The following is an 18423-nucleotide window of genomic DNA, read 5'->3' as shown; positions in this document are numbered from 1 at the left end:
TGTGGAAGTCTAACAGACACAAAAGTGGGAGAGTTGGTAAAGGTGGAAGTTGGCACCAGGATAGACAATGGCTGGGTGATCATGTACATGAAGCATACGGAATACAATACGTCCATCAATCAGTCAAGCAACATCACTGGGAGCCTCAAGCTCCAGCCCATCTACATTTAATTAAGGGTGTACCAGAACAGGCCTGCCACAGTACTTTCATTTTTCATCTTTCACACAATTCAGTTATTGCTTTAATTCATTCACTGATTATGAATAACAGACATTTAAAAAAATAAAGTAGTTTTTAATTAGTGAGCGATACCTTTAAATACATTGGAAGCTAAACATATTCCAGATTAGTACTATGAATGTAAAAGGATAACCTAAAAAATGCATTGGTAGAAATGTATTACAATATTTAATACTCTATAACTTTCTAAAGCACATACTAAATGTAATATTCATTTTAATTAAATAAACAGTCTGACTATTAATGATGTATATTGTCCCCTATTGAATGTGTTTGTGAATGTAGATTGTGATTTTATACATTTTAGACCTACATTTTCAATTAAAAGGAAATGAAATGTTTCTGTTTTAAAATTAGAGCTGTACTATAAAATACAGGACCGCAGACCACAGACAGTACCTCTTGCTCAAAGTCGGTCCTTCAGGGAAGACAGCAACCGCTGTCCAAAGTGTCTGAAATGACAAATCTTTGCATGAGACTCATTGCACCACGGAGTTGCAAAGCTGGCTCCTTGAAGCATATCACCATCTTACCCGTCTAGGAAAAGAGCAAGCTTGTACCTGGTTTCCTGGGAGGCGTCTTGTGCCAGACGAGTGGCAGCAGGCAGGATGCGGTTGGTGATATCCCTGGGGAGGTTATGTGCACCCATCCTCTCCACCAGGTCTGCCAGGTGATGTGCCATACACGCCCTCACTCTGGAGTTCAGGTGACTGTGCACACAGAACATTGTATTGTATATTACTGAGCTGTTACTTTGATTGAAACCATATCAACCTGTCACCTAACCATTGGCAATGTGGACCTCATTTTCCAATGCTTAACCAGATTTCTTTTAAAATGATAAAAAATTATATTTAACTGTCTAATGTTGTTTTTATATTTTTTTAAGTACTGTATGTTAGCATTGTATGGCAGCATGGTGGCGCAGTGGTTAGCATTGCTGCCACGCAGTGTCCAATGGGTTCAATTTCGGACCTGGGGTGCTATCTGCTTGTGTGTTCTCATGTGTTTCTGGTGTGAGTGTGCACGTGTCTGTGTCTGTGTGTCTGTCCTGTGACGGACTGGTGACAAGTCCAAGGTTTGGGCTGATTTACACCCGCTGTTTGCAGAAATAGGCTCCAGCTACCCTATGACCCTAAATTGGAGAAAGTGGTTAGAAAATGAATGGATATTAACATTGTAGTAAACATTCTTTAATACATGCTTTGATTTCAAGCTCCATGAAACGTAAATGACCCTTCACAGCTCCTGAAGTCAGACCCTAAGATTCTGGGTATTATTCTATTCTGTATATTTCTGCCCTCACCTCAGACCTCCATTCAGCAGCGCGTTGACTGCACGAGCAGGGGTACAGCTCTGCACCATGCAGTCCAGTGTGCTGTCTACACTTTGTCGGATGAATGTGTTCGATTCTCCGGCTTTCTCTAGCAGCACCTTCACTGTGTTCCCCAGTTCCGGGTCCATCCTTCTCTTCAGGAAGGTGAACACGTCTCCCAGACACACCACTGCCATCCTAGACACAGCTGATCGCAAGTTCTTCACCTGGGGAAAGGCAAACCACCGTCAGCACTGAAGAGCCTCGTCTGTGCCCCTCTCTTGAACCATTCTATATGAATGGTTCAGAATGGATACAAAAACAGTGAAAAGCAATCATACAAATGAACAATTAATATTTTGGAGAGATCACACCTCCTGCACGAGCGCCAGGGAGACATCGTGCAGTCTGCTGATCAGGATGACAGGGTGATGCTGGGACAGACGCCTTATAAAGCTCAGTCCATCAACCTTCCTCTCCCTGAATTCAGTGAACGGAAAGAAATACATCAACCAGGACAAGGAAAGAGGTCTAACTGTATAGAGCTATGGGCAACAAGGTCTGTATTTTCACTAGTCAGAATTGTATTCATAGAAAACGGAATAGGTGGATGCTGATTGTACTGCTTTATGCCTACCAGTCGTCAGAGGCCAGAAACTGAAGGCTCTGGGTGAGGGCCAGCTCGGGCCTAGAGAAGGATTGCAGCCCAGGCTGCTCTGGACCATCTCTTCTCTTCCCTTTAAGGGCAGGGGACAGCTCATCTAAAGGTCACAACAGAGTGGGGAAACGTTCTGTGATCAGTTTGGTCACCACTGATTTGACTAAAGCAGATCGTGAAAGGCGTCTGCCTCGGGGCATCAGTAAAAAAGCTCTAGAAGAAGGAAAAAAACCTGACCTTGAAAGAAAGTGGTGGAAGAAAGTGAGAAAGAAAATCAGTGCAGATGTGTGGGAGATGCTGATCTGACCTGCGATATGGGGGGTACTCTTCAGAGGGGGAAAAGAGATGTTATCCCTCTCCTCTGCAGATCCATCCCCCCCTATCATGCGCAGGCGTTTCTTAAGACTCCCCACGCTCCTCCACCGGTCCTGGACGTGCCCCATCTTGTGTGTCTGTAATAACAGAAAAGCACAAGTTAACCCTGGGCAATCCTGGCCCGGCTCAGTTTTGAGACCAGCTGGACTAATCCTGGTAAACTTTTTTACTTTGAGTCCTCTGAAATATTTACTGTTGGACCCCATGACATAAATTGTTTCACAGCACTGAATTGTGATTCATAGTATTCATATACATTTACTTGTACTTGCTCCACCTAAAAAAACAGTACTGATGTATTGTCAGTATCAGTGTCAGTGCCAGTATTAGCAAATTAGAAAAAGAAATTGCAATTGTGTAGCCAGCAATAAAATCACCCTGGGAACAGGATAGTGAAAGGAAAGGAAAGGATAGTGTTTAGAGTAATCAACTGCTCAGATCTCAGCTAAAACTAAATTGCACAAGAATATATCATCTGTAGCATAAACAACTTGGATTGTAAAAAAAAAATCATACAAATTGACAGAACAGATATGATTTAATTTACTTACGTTTTCTAAAAAGAGAAGAACAAAACATTTTTCTAACTACTTGTCACCCTCAGGACTTGGTTGCTGTTGTGTGTATTTTTGGGGGAGTACAGTATAAAAAAAATTCTACTATAAAAAAAAAATATTATACATACGCATACAGTATATTCAGAGTCTAATCCCAATCATTAAAGACACAAACACAATTTAAAGACATTTCCATAAATTCTATATATATTTTTCTACTGCGTCTTATAAATATTATTATTGGATGCCAGTAGAGTTGTGTTCATAACATTTATTTCACTAGGGACAACAACATCCAAGAACTGAATGTTTTGTGAATGCTAGCAATACCTACCTAGAAAAATTTGGTTTAACCCATCTGGTTAATAGGCAGCCTCCTGGCCATAAGACAAGCAGTCTCGAACCCCAGTCATTTGAGTGAACCGAGGGGTAGCTGCAAGGTGGAGATGGGGCGTAGGAGGAATGTTTGAGATAAATGCGAAGGGAGGTGCTGGAGTTCAGTATACTGTATGTAGCTAGTTTTATAATGCTGGTGATTAGGAACAGCTGTGTGAGATTGACTTGTCATTGTTATCCCTCCCGAACGTCTGTTAATATCTTCCATAGTTTGCTAAAACTAAGGTTGCTGCTGGAAGAGGTGTTAGTGGGGCCAGCAGGGGGCACTCACCCTGTGGTCCACGTGGGTCCTAATGCCCCAGTATAGTGATGGGGACACTATACTGTAAACAGGCGTCGTCCCTCGGATGAGACGTAAAACCGAGGTCCTGACTCTCTGTGGTCATTAAAAATCCCAGGGCGTTTCTCAAAAAGAGTAGGGGTGTAACCCCGGCGTCCTGGCCAAATTTCCCATTGGCCCTTACCAATCATGGCCTCCTAATAATCCCCATCTATGAATTGCCTTCATTACTCTCTGCTCTTCTCCCCACTGATAGCTGATGTGTGGTGAGCGTTCTGGGGCACTATGGCTGCTGTCACATCATCCAGGTGGGGCTGCACATTGGTGGTGGTGGAGGGGAGACCCCATTACCTGTAAAGAGCTTTGAGTGGAGTGTCCAGAAAAGCGCTATATAAGTGTAAGCAATTATTATTATTATTATTATTATTATTATTATTATTATTATTATTATATCTGGCAAGCCTTTTTGCATTTTATTTTGAGTTTCCTCTATATTTTGCTGCCGTAACATAACTTACAGCCATATGACGGCAACTCTATAATGCTGCTGATATAATTAAGTACAGTACATAGATGAAAGTGCCATGCAAGGGATTTGATAGGTGTTTTCTAAAAGCAAGCTAAAGGCTTTCACAAGTTATCCACCAGAGTCTACAAAAATGTAAAAATGTTTTAATTTCTGAGATAAATAACTGCGTCTGATCATTGTAAGCAATCTGGCCGGTCCCAAAATGATCAAATCCCTCAAATACCAAATATACTATAGATGGAAAAAGAAACATATTAGTCCTGTATCATTATTATTTCCTATATAGTGAACCCCTGAAGACATTTTTGCTGTTTGTTATTATTGGGTCAATTCATTTCCAGGCTGTATTTTTTATATCTAAATACTCTAATATTCTATTCCAGAATACTGTCTGTATAGGGCTTCAAATACTGTTGTTGTGAATATTAGGTCAGTACGTAGACAGGACTTGATCATAATATACTGTAGTTACACTTGTGTGCTATGGCATTACAGTATACAGAGTACATATGCTGATGGAGACATTATTACTAATCTTGATTGTTTTTGATGTCTAAATTGTTTTTGATGTCTTGATGTGAAGTGTTTATAAATAAATATACTGTAGAAGGTATTATAAAAAACTAGGACATTGGTGAAACACAAAAATGAAAGACCTACAGAGCATTTTTTGAAACTCAAAAGTTTTGTTTGTAAAAAACTCAAAACAAAAGCAAAGAGAAATAAGGAACTCTTACTAACCTCCTGGACCTGGGGGTAACTGTTCTGTTGGACTGCCTGCCCATAGACTCGCGCCAGGGGCTCGACACTTGTGTTGCCAGTGCTGATGCCTTGCCCAGGGCACGACATCAGGCTCTGATGAGAAGCAACACGAGTGGAGCTCCCCAACACTCCTATAGAGGCAAAGTGACCAAAGCAATGTTTTAGTGAGTTGGAATATATGATTTAATTACATGGTCTGATAGGCATCACTGAAATGGACACAACAATATTAAAGTAATAATGTGATAATAGCCAGATTAGACTTAAAGCAACACACCAAATTGAGGCTCAGAAATTATACCAACAAATTGTTATGACTTAAAAAACATCACATCTCTCCCAAAGTTACACATTTGTTGACACAGAGTCTATCACAGTCTATCATCATGATCCAGAGTGACATTGACTACATTAGATTAGTTAAAGCTTGCATTCCCATCTGATATTATCATTCCTCTGTGGGCTAACTATCACATAATGCATCACATAACGCATAATTTAACAAAGAATCAAAGCTTAATAGTTAATTTTCCTCTGTTTTTCCTCAGAAAATAATAATAGGAGAAGAAATCACGTACAGTAGGTTGTGTTCATGCATGGGAATTTGACCAATTGGAATGGGATGTCTGTGTTTTGAAATTATCCTTCAGAGCCAGTCCTTGTTATCATTAGTGACATCTTAACCAATGGTGCAGCCGACTCACGTCTGGGGATTCTGGACAGTCTGCGGGGCACTCGGGCCGGGGGTGTGGCAGCAGGAGGGGACACCACTATCAGCCTGTCCTCCTCAGGCTCACCAGGCCCTGCAAAACAAAGTCCGCATTTCTCAACACCCTTCACCTGTCAAAACCCACAACAGCAGACACACTGACACTCATGCCGAAGTACAAATGCCAAAATCAACTGAGAAAAATGTGGGCAGGTGTTATTCTTTATTTCTTTATCTCTAAATAAGACCCAGTAGGCAGCAATAATGAACAGCTACTGTGTAGGAAATGCAGTAATCTAGTCTAGAAAAGAAAAAACTGAAACAGACTGCCCCATTCAAAACCCAAGCTGTAATGTTTAATTACTGTTCAGTTTTGCCCAGTCTCACGGCTGGTTTCTCAGCACACAATCAAACACATTCAAACAAATGACAGGCCAGCAGCTCCAGCTGTCAGCACCTTGGTTGGGGCTGTCCTCCACTCTGGAAGCAGCCATCAGCTTTCTGGAGGGGACTCCAGCCAAGCGAGGTCTTGCTGCTAAAGGAGTGGAGTTATCGGACCTGCAGGGAAGACACAGAGACATAGAGGAGAAAAGTGAAAAAAATAATAACGATCAGCACTGCTCTGACAGTTATCTTTACAGAGCTGGAACAGAGCTGTCAATTTTGTGATCCCCAACCCCACAGGCAAGAATGTTGTGATGTCCACCGCGCCCTCCACAAAGTTTTATCTGTACAAAAAACATTGTAAATATAGGACACTTTCTGTCAGTGAGACATTAAAAAATCACCATGTTCACAGCCCTGCTATGGAGCATGTAAAAGCCACTAAAGAAAAAGATGCCAGCATGATCCACAAGCAGACAACTTCATCATTCTGAATATGTTAACTAACTCACACCTGAAGAAGGCTCCACAGCCGAAACTTTGTGTTTTCTTTCTTCTCTTTTCAGCATGGAATAAATCTATTAGTTGTTCCTTTGAAGCCTACGCATGCTGACGCAGCTCAACTATGTTAACTGTTGCTTTTAGTATATTTTGGGTTTTTTTGTCTCAGCTTTTTTTGTAGGCGTTGTTATTTGTAAAGGTGGCGTGTGTCTGTGGGCCATGAGCTGTTGTGGACTGACCCGGCTTTGATGCCATCGAGGAAGTTGTGTGGGGGTGAGCTGAGCAAGTCTTGCTCCTCTGCCACAGTGTACTGCAGGAACCTGAGGGAGTTCGGCCTCTGAAGAACACAAAAGACACAAGCCTTTAACATTCCTTCTCAGTTCCTAACCCAGCTGGGCTCTCACTGCCAGTGCATTCGCACAGCTTATTGTACTTTTTGTGCAAAGCAAAATAGAAAAGACTTGGGAATGAAACCTTGAAACCTCCTGAAGAACAACCAAATAAAACTACACAAGCAAGCTCTTATCCCTTCCTTTTTCTGCACATTTAAATGATGATATGTGGGTTAGAAAGGCCCTGGTGTGTTCTGACCTCCTCGTAGTCCACTGCCTCCTCTTCTCCATAAACCTGCAGGTTATTTTCCGTTGGGCGCTCCAAGGGGCGCCCTGTCTGGCCGGCCTTTCCGGAGTCCCTGGGCATGCCCTGGTCCCTGTCGGGCAAGGTCTTTGTGCCTCTAGAGATCGGGGGCACGGGTTTAATCCCACTGAATACACAGCGGCAGGTTGTGGAGCACATCTGAGAGGCTCTGAGGAGCTCTGGGAAGGTCCTTCCCTGGGCTTCACCTGAAGAACACAGACAGGGCTTACACATACTGTCTGAACATAACGTTCTGAGAGGAAACTATATTTCCACTTCACCTTTAAGAAGAATAAAGGGTGAGGACTGCTTGTCTACTGTGAAGGCTGTAGTGGTTAGTCAGGATGGCAGTCTTCCTAACAAGTTGCCATTGTTGCTAAAACACTACATCAAGTCCCCTGCTCTTTCACCACATGGAAGTCAAGTTGTGCAAATCAACCTGACTGTAACCACTACCAGTCTTCCACCTCTCTCTCTGTCAGAAGGGTTGGTGGGTCTCAGGAACTGCATGTCCGAGTCCTCTCCACCACTGTTCTGTGACATCCTCAGGAGCCCTTTCTTCCCTGAAACCTGGGGCTGGCAAGGCTCTGGGATAACTGGGTGGGGGAAGCAGAGTTGCTGGGGTTAACAAAAACAAAACCCACCTGTATTCTGGCCAGAATCTACTGCAAATGAGTTTGCTTACTCTGAAGGAGCTCCTTGGGATTTTCTCGGTGAATCTGGAGATATCATCACCTTGTGAGCTTTTGTCACCTGATGATCTACTGCCTTACAGAACCAAAACTTCACACCCAATACTCAAAACTCTGTCACGCCATCTGTTGGTGTGTTGGTACAGCTGGAACTGTAATGTGTACAGTAATGTGAACTGGCATGGCCACACCTCAGAGTTCAATAAATCCTGGGTTGTGCTGTTATCTCTAGCGCGGCTTGATTTGTGCCCATTGTCTACAGATCAGTTCACAAGTCCTTGAGAGTTCTAAAGGTCTTTGAAACAGATTAGTTGTTATTAGTTATAATAACATTTCTTTTCAATGCTGCTGGAGAATCCTGGATCATGGATAAAAAGGTAAGTTTTTTTTATATACAGTTACGAAGGTCGGATGTCAGAAAGAAATAGTATCAAGTCTGTAATAAATCCCTCTTTACAGGCCATGAGAGAGTTTTTGTTACCAGTGAGCTTTTGTACAGTATGTAACTCTGGTACCAGTCCCTGTTATCATTAGTGACATCTTAACCAATGGTGCTGCCGACTCACATGTGGGGATTCTGGACACTCTGCGGGGCACTCGGCCCGGGGGTCTGGCAGCAGGAGGGGACACCACTATCTGCCTGTCCTCCTCAGGCTCAGCAGGCCCGTTAGAATAGATCAGTTGCTGTCCCACTTCACTCACATCTGAGGTCACCCCTGCAAAACAAGGTCAAAATTTCTCAACACCCTTCAGAAATGTCACCCTTTTCACCAATCTCACAACACCACAGCCCACAGTAGCAGACACACTGACACTCGCACCAACCTCAACACAAGGAGGGCAAATGCAAGAACCGACCAAGAAGGAAAATAGGCAAGTTCTTTATTTCTTTATCTCTTTAACTCTAAATGAGTCCCAGCAGACAGGAAGTTTCAACCTCTACTGTCCTGTATTGCTCAAACCTAGAGCTGTACTGATTAGGTTACTTTCCATTTTGCCCAGTCCCACAGATGGTTACTCAGCACACACTCATACACACAACCAAACACATTCAAACAAATGACAGGCCAGCAGCTCCAGCTGTCAGCACCTTGGTTGGGGCTGTACTCCACTCTCGAAGCAGCCATCAGCCTTCTGGAGGGGACTCCAGCCAAGCGAGGCCTTGCTACTGATGAAGGGGAGTTATCGGACCTGCAGGCAAGACACAAATGGAGACAGTGGAGAAAAGTGAAAAAATGATAAACACTGCTCTGTCATCTTTACAGAGTTCGAGCAGTGTTGTCAACTGTGTTCACTCCCTTGCCAAGTTCACAGTCCTGCTTTGAAGCACATAAAACCACAAAAGATGCAAGCTTGGACAACAACAAGCTAATTTTATCAACACTCTTCACTCCAGCCCCCACACAAAAACAGAAAAGATGTTTCTAAAAGTAGTAGGCTACCTGTGTGGCAGTAAGCAAAAACTGAGTAACAAGTTTGGAAAACGAGCTTCAGTGCACTGTTTATGAAAGCCACAACCGTCTTGAGTTGTAAAGGCAGCATTTTAATTGCTCTGAATGTGTCTGCAATGTGTACATTTCTGAGGGCCGTGTGTCATGGACAGACCTGGGTTGGGCGTTCGGCGGCACAGGCTTGATTCCATTGGAGAAGCAGCGAGAACGCACAAGCGTGGCTTTAGTTAGCACAGGGCAATTCTCAAGGGCTTCACCTGAAGGACACAGTAGGAAAGGCATTCATGAAAAATAAAAAAAGCAACTAGATCACATTTATTTTCTAACCACTTTATTTAATTTAGTGTTGCAGATAGCACGCCAGGAAGTGAGCCAGTGCTCACCACTGTACCACCAGCTGGAAGGAAAACTAAAAGATACTCCAGAAGCAGGGTTGAGAAACATTGCTTTAATACTGATCAGTTACAAATATCAGTCTCTGAAGAGGAATAATCTTACTCCCTAGCTTGCTGCCAAGTTCAGAACAAGCTGCTACTGTATTTTGCCATGACAGAGTTTGGGACAGGGGAGAAGAAATAGAGGCAGCAGAGGGCAGATGCATTGAAAAGCCAGGAATCAACAAAACAGGTGACCACACAAACACCAATAATGGGAATCAGTGCACATTGGCAAAGCAGGTTAATCCCATCAAAGCTCTGTTAATTTAGTCTTAATTTCAATTTATCTTGATCACATCCTCAGCTCTGACAGGGACAGCAGAAAATCTTTTTGTTCAGCAACTGCTAATCATGCAAGACCTCTCAATGTGCCTGGTGTTTCATGCATATAGCACTGCACACGCACAACCCACTTCACCTCCTCCAGCCCTGCCAACATACTGCATGTTACTGACACAGACTACTCCCTACCAGGAGCACATGTCTTTTTCCTCACACAAGGAGGGAAATGTACTTCACTTTCTTTTACCACACCATGGACAGAAATGTTTGGAATGATTTTGGTGGAGTTAATGCAAGCCTAAATTACTCCTTTTTCTCTGGATTCAGAATTAGCTAAAGAATTCAAAATAGACTGTATACACACTGATAACTACAGTTCTCAACTCATTACTCAGCCTGAAATTAATAGTCTAGAAAGTATAAATCAGGTACTTACCAATGCGTTTGGCACGTTTGGCATTTTTCTGACTTATATTCATTGTTCTAGTGAACTGCAGGTCTTTCTCAGAGGAGCCACTCAGGTGGGGAGACCAGGGATCTCTGTCCATCTGAGAGGCAGGAACAATGAAGTTCTTAGTGCTTGTTAATCCTCAATGTCTGATTTCCAGAAAAACAGCAGTTTTTGTAGCAAATGCATGTTTTACTAATTTACATATTTTATCATTTCCATGTACTGTAATTGAATCTGAATATCCTTAAATATTTGATGTAGAAAGAGTGCAAGAGACATTTAAAACATGTAGATCAGTTTTAGCTACCATGTTGACAGACAGCTGATATAGTGATAATTTGTATTCAATTTAAGTACAGTTCTCAGCTCATCATCTCTACTTTCATTTCTTTTGAGAACATGAACCTGAGGACTCAAGAACAGTAGTAGCTTATGTAATCTCCTTCTCTTCCAAGGAGTCCAAACAGTAAAATCCTGTTTGCTTCAATAAAATGTCCAAATTTGGACAGTGATATCACTGGATCCAGTCTACTTACTTAACACAGTTTTCATTACAAACTATTCTGATTTGCTACTTTAAAAATGACAAGTATTAAAACTGACACTCAAGCAAAACTCCTCAAAGAGTTGTGATGTGTTATCTGTACTCAACTCAAGCATTACAATAGTAACATCGCATATTGACAGATGTAATGGAATGTATAAATCAAACACGAAAAATATGGGATTACAAACATTCAGACCTGTATAGACTGTCCTAAATCTCTTCTTAATGATTTCATAAACCAAAATGCAGCAAACTCTAAGCAGGCAGTTCTATTCTATAATTTACAACTGGAGAAACAGTAATAGGGGGCTGTACTTACTGCTAATATTATCTATTTGCTGATTTGTACTTGCAGAGTTTATAAGCAGCATGTTTATAAAAGATGAATGTTAATGCAACTCAGCTCCTTGATGATTTAAAAAAAATATTAGACATACAGATTGTAATCTGAAGAACAAAGAGAAGCCACCCCTAACTGTATATAGATCCCATTTCTAGCTGCTACTTCAAGGAGCCCAGATTGGGCCTTAAGACACCTAACTAGGAATCCTGTTAAAAGCACCCACAGCTCTCCAAAGTAACAAGCAGCCCAGCCATTTTATTGAAGCATCAATACCACAGCATGTTTCAAGAATTCTCTTTTAGTTTCAAGTTGTGGCTCTTTTGCTACAAAAACTGCTTGACCCTATCTATCTACACTCCTTGGATTTTTAAAAACTAGAATATCTCTCACATCTTTCATTTTTATGGATTCACCAATCGACTGAACTATAAAAGTCTGAACATTTAATTACCTAATGTAAGTTTAGAGGTATGGTGAATACAAATGAATGCAGTATTATAAATGAGATTTTACTACTGTTGCAAACCTTATGTATTGCTTCAATGCTGAAGGGAGTAAGCTACACACTTCTTGTTTTATACCCAAACATTTTGTTTGTAATTTTATTGTTCTAATTAACATGAAAAAATCATCATAAACACCCAGATGCCTATAGTACAATCCTGTCTGGCGATTGATATTACCTATGTGATATGTATACCGATTATTAATCTTTATTTTACATAGCAGTTTTCAGAAAACATTGTTTCTTAGGAAAGTGCACATTCAGGAGAGATCATTGTACCAAATAAATCAATATACAGAAGACAACATGCAGAATACATCATAAGATCTATGTGACTGCCAGGGTCTTAAGGTCAGATCTGAAAACAGACTACAAGGTGAGACTACTAGAAAGCCTTATCATGCACTGTTCATAATCTGGTAGAGAGGACAAAAACTTGGCAATATCAGAAGAAAAGACAGTGTGATCAGGGAATTAATTTATTGGGACCATAAAACATAAGAAGAAAAAAAGGTACTTTGAAGACTGAAAGAAATTCAGTAGAGATACGGATTGTGCATACAGAGTATGTACTGTATTTCATGACATGGGTGACGTTTTCTAGAAGAACTGGCACAAGAAGAACTAGACAGAACTGGCTACTAGATGTTTAACGGGAAAGATTTATTTTCTTAATACGATGTGTGGTTCTGGTGTAAAAAAAACGTCTTACAGTAGGTGAATGAAGTAAGCACACATTCAAAAGTAACAAGACCAGTGCTCGAATTCACACCCCACTGTTTTTTTATATCGTTTTTGGGTATGTTTGTATTTCTATTGATAAAAATATGAATGAAGATACTGCTTCGCTTGAAAAAAACGTTTCTGTTGCTCCGATCCTCGGACAATCATGTGTTTGCGACTTCCATCTCTTACAGGCGGTCGCATCGGTTCACCACGTGCTGGAAAGCGTCGCTACACCCCCATGCCCTCCCACAAGTTTTTACAGATCTTGAACTGTACAAATTTACATCTTCATTGATATACACATCGATTTTTATCAAACGAATTCGTTGCTTTCAGGATAGTTAAACGGGAGCTCATTCTGGTGCTCTCATGCTTCTTCCTCTGCATACCTTCTGCACAAAGTAGCGTGTAGAAGGGCACCGTTTGCACGACATTTTACTGAAGCTGGTCGTAACGGAAAATCGACAGATTTCCGCGGACACCCAATGTAAAAAAACAGTATTTTTTACCACTTTGGTTACACAGTGTAGAAACAAGCAGTCCAATTCAGAAAATACACTTCGCCTGATCTTTACCAAGTTGCAGGGTTGCAGATGCGCAGTAACCGCACAAAAATAAAAGACTGTCGCTGCCATGCAAGTTTTTTTTCTGCACCATAGTTTACTGTTCTTGTGTTACACGCACGTCATATTAATTTACTTTTAAAATATTATACCAGACTATTTCTAACTAATAGAAAAATAGTGAAACACTAATGTTATACCAGATAAAGTCTCAGTGAAAGCAACTTCTCTTAAAGGGTACTGTAACTACTCCTAAAATCTATAGGTACCTTTCTGCTTTGCTGCGGTATTCCTAATCCGGGAAGGTTTTGCTGCAATAGTTTGCCACTCTCTTGACCATTACTACCGGGCGTACAATACGTTTTTTTTATATATGCCCTGACGAAGAGAATGAGCTAAAGCAATAATCTATGAGAAACTACGATCATTTTAACCCCTTGAGCAATCCGTCACTCTCTCAGTAATAATGCAATTGTGAGTTCAGAGATGACGCGCTGATCGCTGCGTGGCGCGTTACAGATTGAGCACGTGACCTATATAAGACGCGATCTGCGAAAATGACGTTCAGGTTAATTGAAAACAAATGCTCCGGTGAAACAAATATTTTACCCGAAGATTAAACACTATTAATAGAAATAAAAATAAATTTGCAACTTTGGAATTTGGAAAATGCAATTCCAATTACAAAATCCGACCTCGTTCATCTTTTTTGTGGAGCTAGAGTCGCGTTTTGAGATGAAGAAGGTGGAGGAGCTGCCACTGCGGTGAATGTTTCAGTGAGGAGGAGTGGGAGATTGTTCTTCTTTGCATTGCTTCTTGACTAAAAAAAAAGTTGCAAATCTGTTATCTCGGTGTAACACTATCGATGCTCCACCCTCGTGATTATTCCCGTACTTCAGTTCCACCCCTTCGGAAACGTTAGGTTTGAGCAACTTGCTCATCAACACTGTGCTCACTCATGTCTCCCACCGCAACAGAATGACGCGTGAGGACTCCTTTGCTTTTGAGGCGAGTACGGTTGCCAGCCGACCCTTGTGACCCAGAAAGTCCCGCATTTGAACATTAAAGTGTCTCCTGTTGGAAGAGGTACTGATATTTGCAGCCCTAGCAACACTCCATGTTAAAATATGTCCCGTTAAACTCAGTTCAACCATGACCTAAGACTCCACTGTGGAAATAAGACTGAAAGAAGAAGGCACTAGCTTTCTTGGGGTCGTTTTTAATGCTTCTGCATTTTAATTTTTTATTGATGTGTGTAAAATGTTACTTTGTTCAGTACATCTTAATTTATCCATAACAATCACCTATCCTACTCTTAGAGCTTTTGTACATAATTTATTAAGAGAATTGTAGCTGGTAATTCCAAACTTTGAAGTCAGTTTAGTGTGTTTCCAAAGTTATATCCTGCAGCAAAATGGATGACAACACATGAAAGGAAATGCAGGTCTTTTCAACCCCTTCTTAAAAGACAAAGCCCAGTTTACATTTTGTATGAGCCTGATGCTTTCAAGAGTTAAATAGTTTCTTGTACTCCTTGTTTCAAACATGTTTGGCTGAAGGCTTCATGCCACTCCTGTCATTCGGCTGAGAAGGGTGTTCTGATCATGGGCAGTCATGGCTTCGTAGCTGGACAGTTCCAGTGTGAAGGTGGCAGTGCCAGATGTCAGAGCGCAAAGGACTGTGAAGTAACCCTGTGAGAAAGATGAACAAAAGAAAAGTCGTTTTTGTAAAGAAATGCTCACTCCCATCACACTCCATTGTTTCCTGATGAATACTTTGTTAAATATGTTTTTAAACAACAATGCCCATATTGTAATGAAACCTGAAGGACAAACAAGCTTAAATGTTCTATAAAAAATATAAACATTTATTCTGTCACTAAAAACCCAGTCTTCTGGCCCGTCTATTCATCGATAAATTTGAATAGATTAAGACTAAATTGCAGCAATAAACATTTAATATAGCATTTGATATTTGAGTTGTATTTTTAAATCAAATTGAAAGAAAACAAACTGATTTTGTTGTTAGCATATTGGTCTAACAAAGCCAATTGTAAAAAACAGCACAACACTTCTAACCTCTATGTATTGTGCCCTGGGCTACTCAGAACATTTAACAATTGCATCTTTAACTTCTGTCTTGCAATAAGCAATGACTTTTCTTTCTACATATATTTCTCTCATGTTTTCTTTCATCGGTTTATTCATTTAGGGGACTACTTTCTAGAAATGAGCCTTCCATCATGATTTCAAACGGGTTGAAGAAATTGTATTGTGCTGCATGATTATCCTAGTCTTCATCTTTTCCTTTTGAGCCAATGTTACCTTGTGCATACAGCGAGACACACAGGCTGAGACCATGGCCATTGATGTCCCAGGCTGTATGCTGACAGAGTAAACTGTAGTGACCACATCCTGCACCGGGAACCCCAGCAGTGGACCTGGAATTACTTTGAATGGCATTGGAGAATCAGGAAATGGCTGCATATGTAGAAAGCACATGGACAAACATGTAAAATTGCAGCTTTTTAGAAGCTTTTTTGACAGTGCACTTACACATCCACATCATCATTTGATGATGATGATGTTATCCGGTCAGTCGGATCCGACTCTCGGCGATTCTATAGGCCATCTCTCGCCACGCTTTCCGGTCTTGGACTTTCCCTTTCAGCTGTTCTATAGCTAAACCAGTGTCCGTTTTGTTGGCGTCGAGCCACCGCGTTCTTTGGTGGCCTCGTCTTCTTGTTCCACTGACCATTCCAAGCATATTTGCTTTCTCCAATTGCCGGAGCCTGGTGATCTTTCCCTAAGCAAGATTTCTGGCTTGATGCGCTCCAGAACCTCTTTATTGGTGACCCTTGCTGTCCATGGTATCCGTAACAGTCTTCTCTAGCACCAATAGCTTGAAAGCATCCATCCTCTTTCGGTCAGCTTTTTTCAGGGTCTAGCTTTCACACCCATACATCATCATTTAACACTACCTAATTCAAGCTGAGTAGTTCAGAACCTCTCTTCAGCTGTGTATACACCATAAATATGAAATACTCCTTACCTTAGTTAATTAGACAGCATAACATATGAAAGTATAATTCTAGAGGACTTATACAATTTACAGAATGTACATCACTATTTCAAACACGTCAGTAAAAATTGACACCCTAGCACCAGAACTTGATCTCCACTACTGACTCTTAAGAAGTTAAATGAAAAGTTGTTCAAAACAAAAGATATGTAAACAACCAGAGTTTATGCAAACTGTAGTGCTTAAAAACAATGCTTCAAGGTGAGCCTTCACATACATGACTTTATTATTGCAATATCAAATGGGATAAACATTTTTTGGACATTTTGTCAAGCTATAGTACACATCCTCTATATTGGAAACCATTCTTGGTATCAGAATCTGAAACTGACCCAAATAATGGTGCTTCAATAACCAAAGAAAACTGCCTGTCACTGATAGCCCAAATCCATTTAAGAGCCCCGTTACCTTGGAGATAAGCACTTTGTATTCCATTCTCCACTGCCTGTTTCACATCCAAAGGAAGCTGCTCTTCCACACTGTCCTCAAAGCTGATGGCAGGGGCAGCAGTGGAGCTACCCTCTGCGCAGGGGCTCACTCCCAGCTCAACTGTCACCAGGTGTCTCTTGTCTCCAATGCTTCTGTCCAATGTGTCTGACAAAGGGAGAACGACGACACTCAGGAATAGTTTCAGAACAGCAGGCTCTGCAGCAGATTAGAATGGGTCAAGCTTCTGTAGAGGGTAGGGAAATGAAAGAAAAAAACGAAAGCATTTTCTACTAACAGACACAGAAAAAAGAAACAATCCATACTTTCATAAATATTGGCTGGAATGCACACCAGGCAGAAATGCTGACATGTGATTTGAGACACCTAAAAAACCTGCAGTCATTTTGCAGAACACACATCCTATATCCTTGTGAAGAGGAATTGTGACATGTTATCAATGATGAGCCCTCTAAGAAACTGATGTCCACTGATATACAGCACAAGCAATTGTTACCTGTCAAAGTGAAGATATTACTGGCATATTGTGCCGAGGTGTGAATGTGATACCTGTGGTGGAAACCGACTGCAAGATGGTTTCCCTGTAGGCCACCTGTAGTGGTCCAAGGTGAGTCTCAATGCCATATTCTCTTCTTATTCGATCATGAATGATCTCAATGTGTAGCTCCCCCATTCCACACAGTACAGTCTTTGAAAGAATAAGGCAAATTAATTTGACAAAACAGTAGAAATTAGGTGCTGAATTAAAACAGTTAGCTGTACCAAGGTGCTATTGCTTGCGTTGTAACAACTTTGGAGTCTGCAGGGCACTTGTGTCCTGCTAATGCCTTGCTTTCTAATGCCTTAGCCCTTCCTTAACAACATCAAAAGACTATGGTCGAAAATTAGTTTATGTTTACTAAATAACTAGGCATGAACTCCCATCTCTTCTCACTTATGGTCATAACTGGATCTAAATCCCACTTAGGCTCATATAGATAATAAATTATTTTTTCTGCACATCCAATCACACATTATACAAGGATAGCATACACCCCTAAGTAAGGGCCCCTTAACCCCCACTGCTCCAGGGGTGCTTTATACTGTAAATGGCTGACACTGCGCTCGAGCCTCAAGCTTCTCTCCCAGTCCGTGTCTCATGGAGAGCAAGTTGGAGTATGCAAAAAGACAAATCCCTTATACAAGAAGTTGAATATGGCCAATAAAGTGATCTTTTCTTATAAATGGCCAACCATAACTGAGTTTCCTTGAGTGGAACATAAAACTGAGTTTGTTAGATGCCCATCTTTTACTGTATCATTGAATTCTGCATCAATTAATCATTCAGGTTTATCTGAGCTATAGAAAGACAGACAACTCCACACTAGATATATCAAAGGAAGGTGTGCACATTATCTTTACTCTTTTTCTACAAGCTGAAAACATGGGAAAATAATGCCTTAACTTTCAGGCCAGTCAGGGCATGCTCCAAGTCGTCCAGAACAGCCAAAACAAAGCCTTTTAGCTGGGTCTGAATGCACCTTAAACCCAAACTCTGCTCACTTTATTAGTAGAG

The sequence above is a fragment of the Lepisosteus oculatus genome, chromosome 3, assembly GCF_040954835.1.
Source record: "Lepisosteus oculatus isolate fLepOcu1 chromosome 3, fLepOcu1.hap2, whole genome shotgun sequence".
NCBI lineage: Eukaryota > Metazoa > Chordata > Actinopteri > Semionotiformes > Lepisosteidae > Lepisosteus > Lepisosteus oculatus.
Note: the sequence above shows the minus strand (reverse complement) of the source record.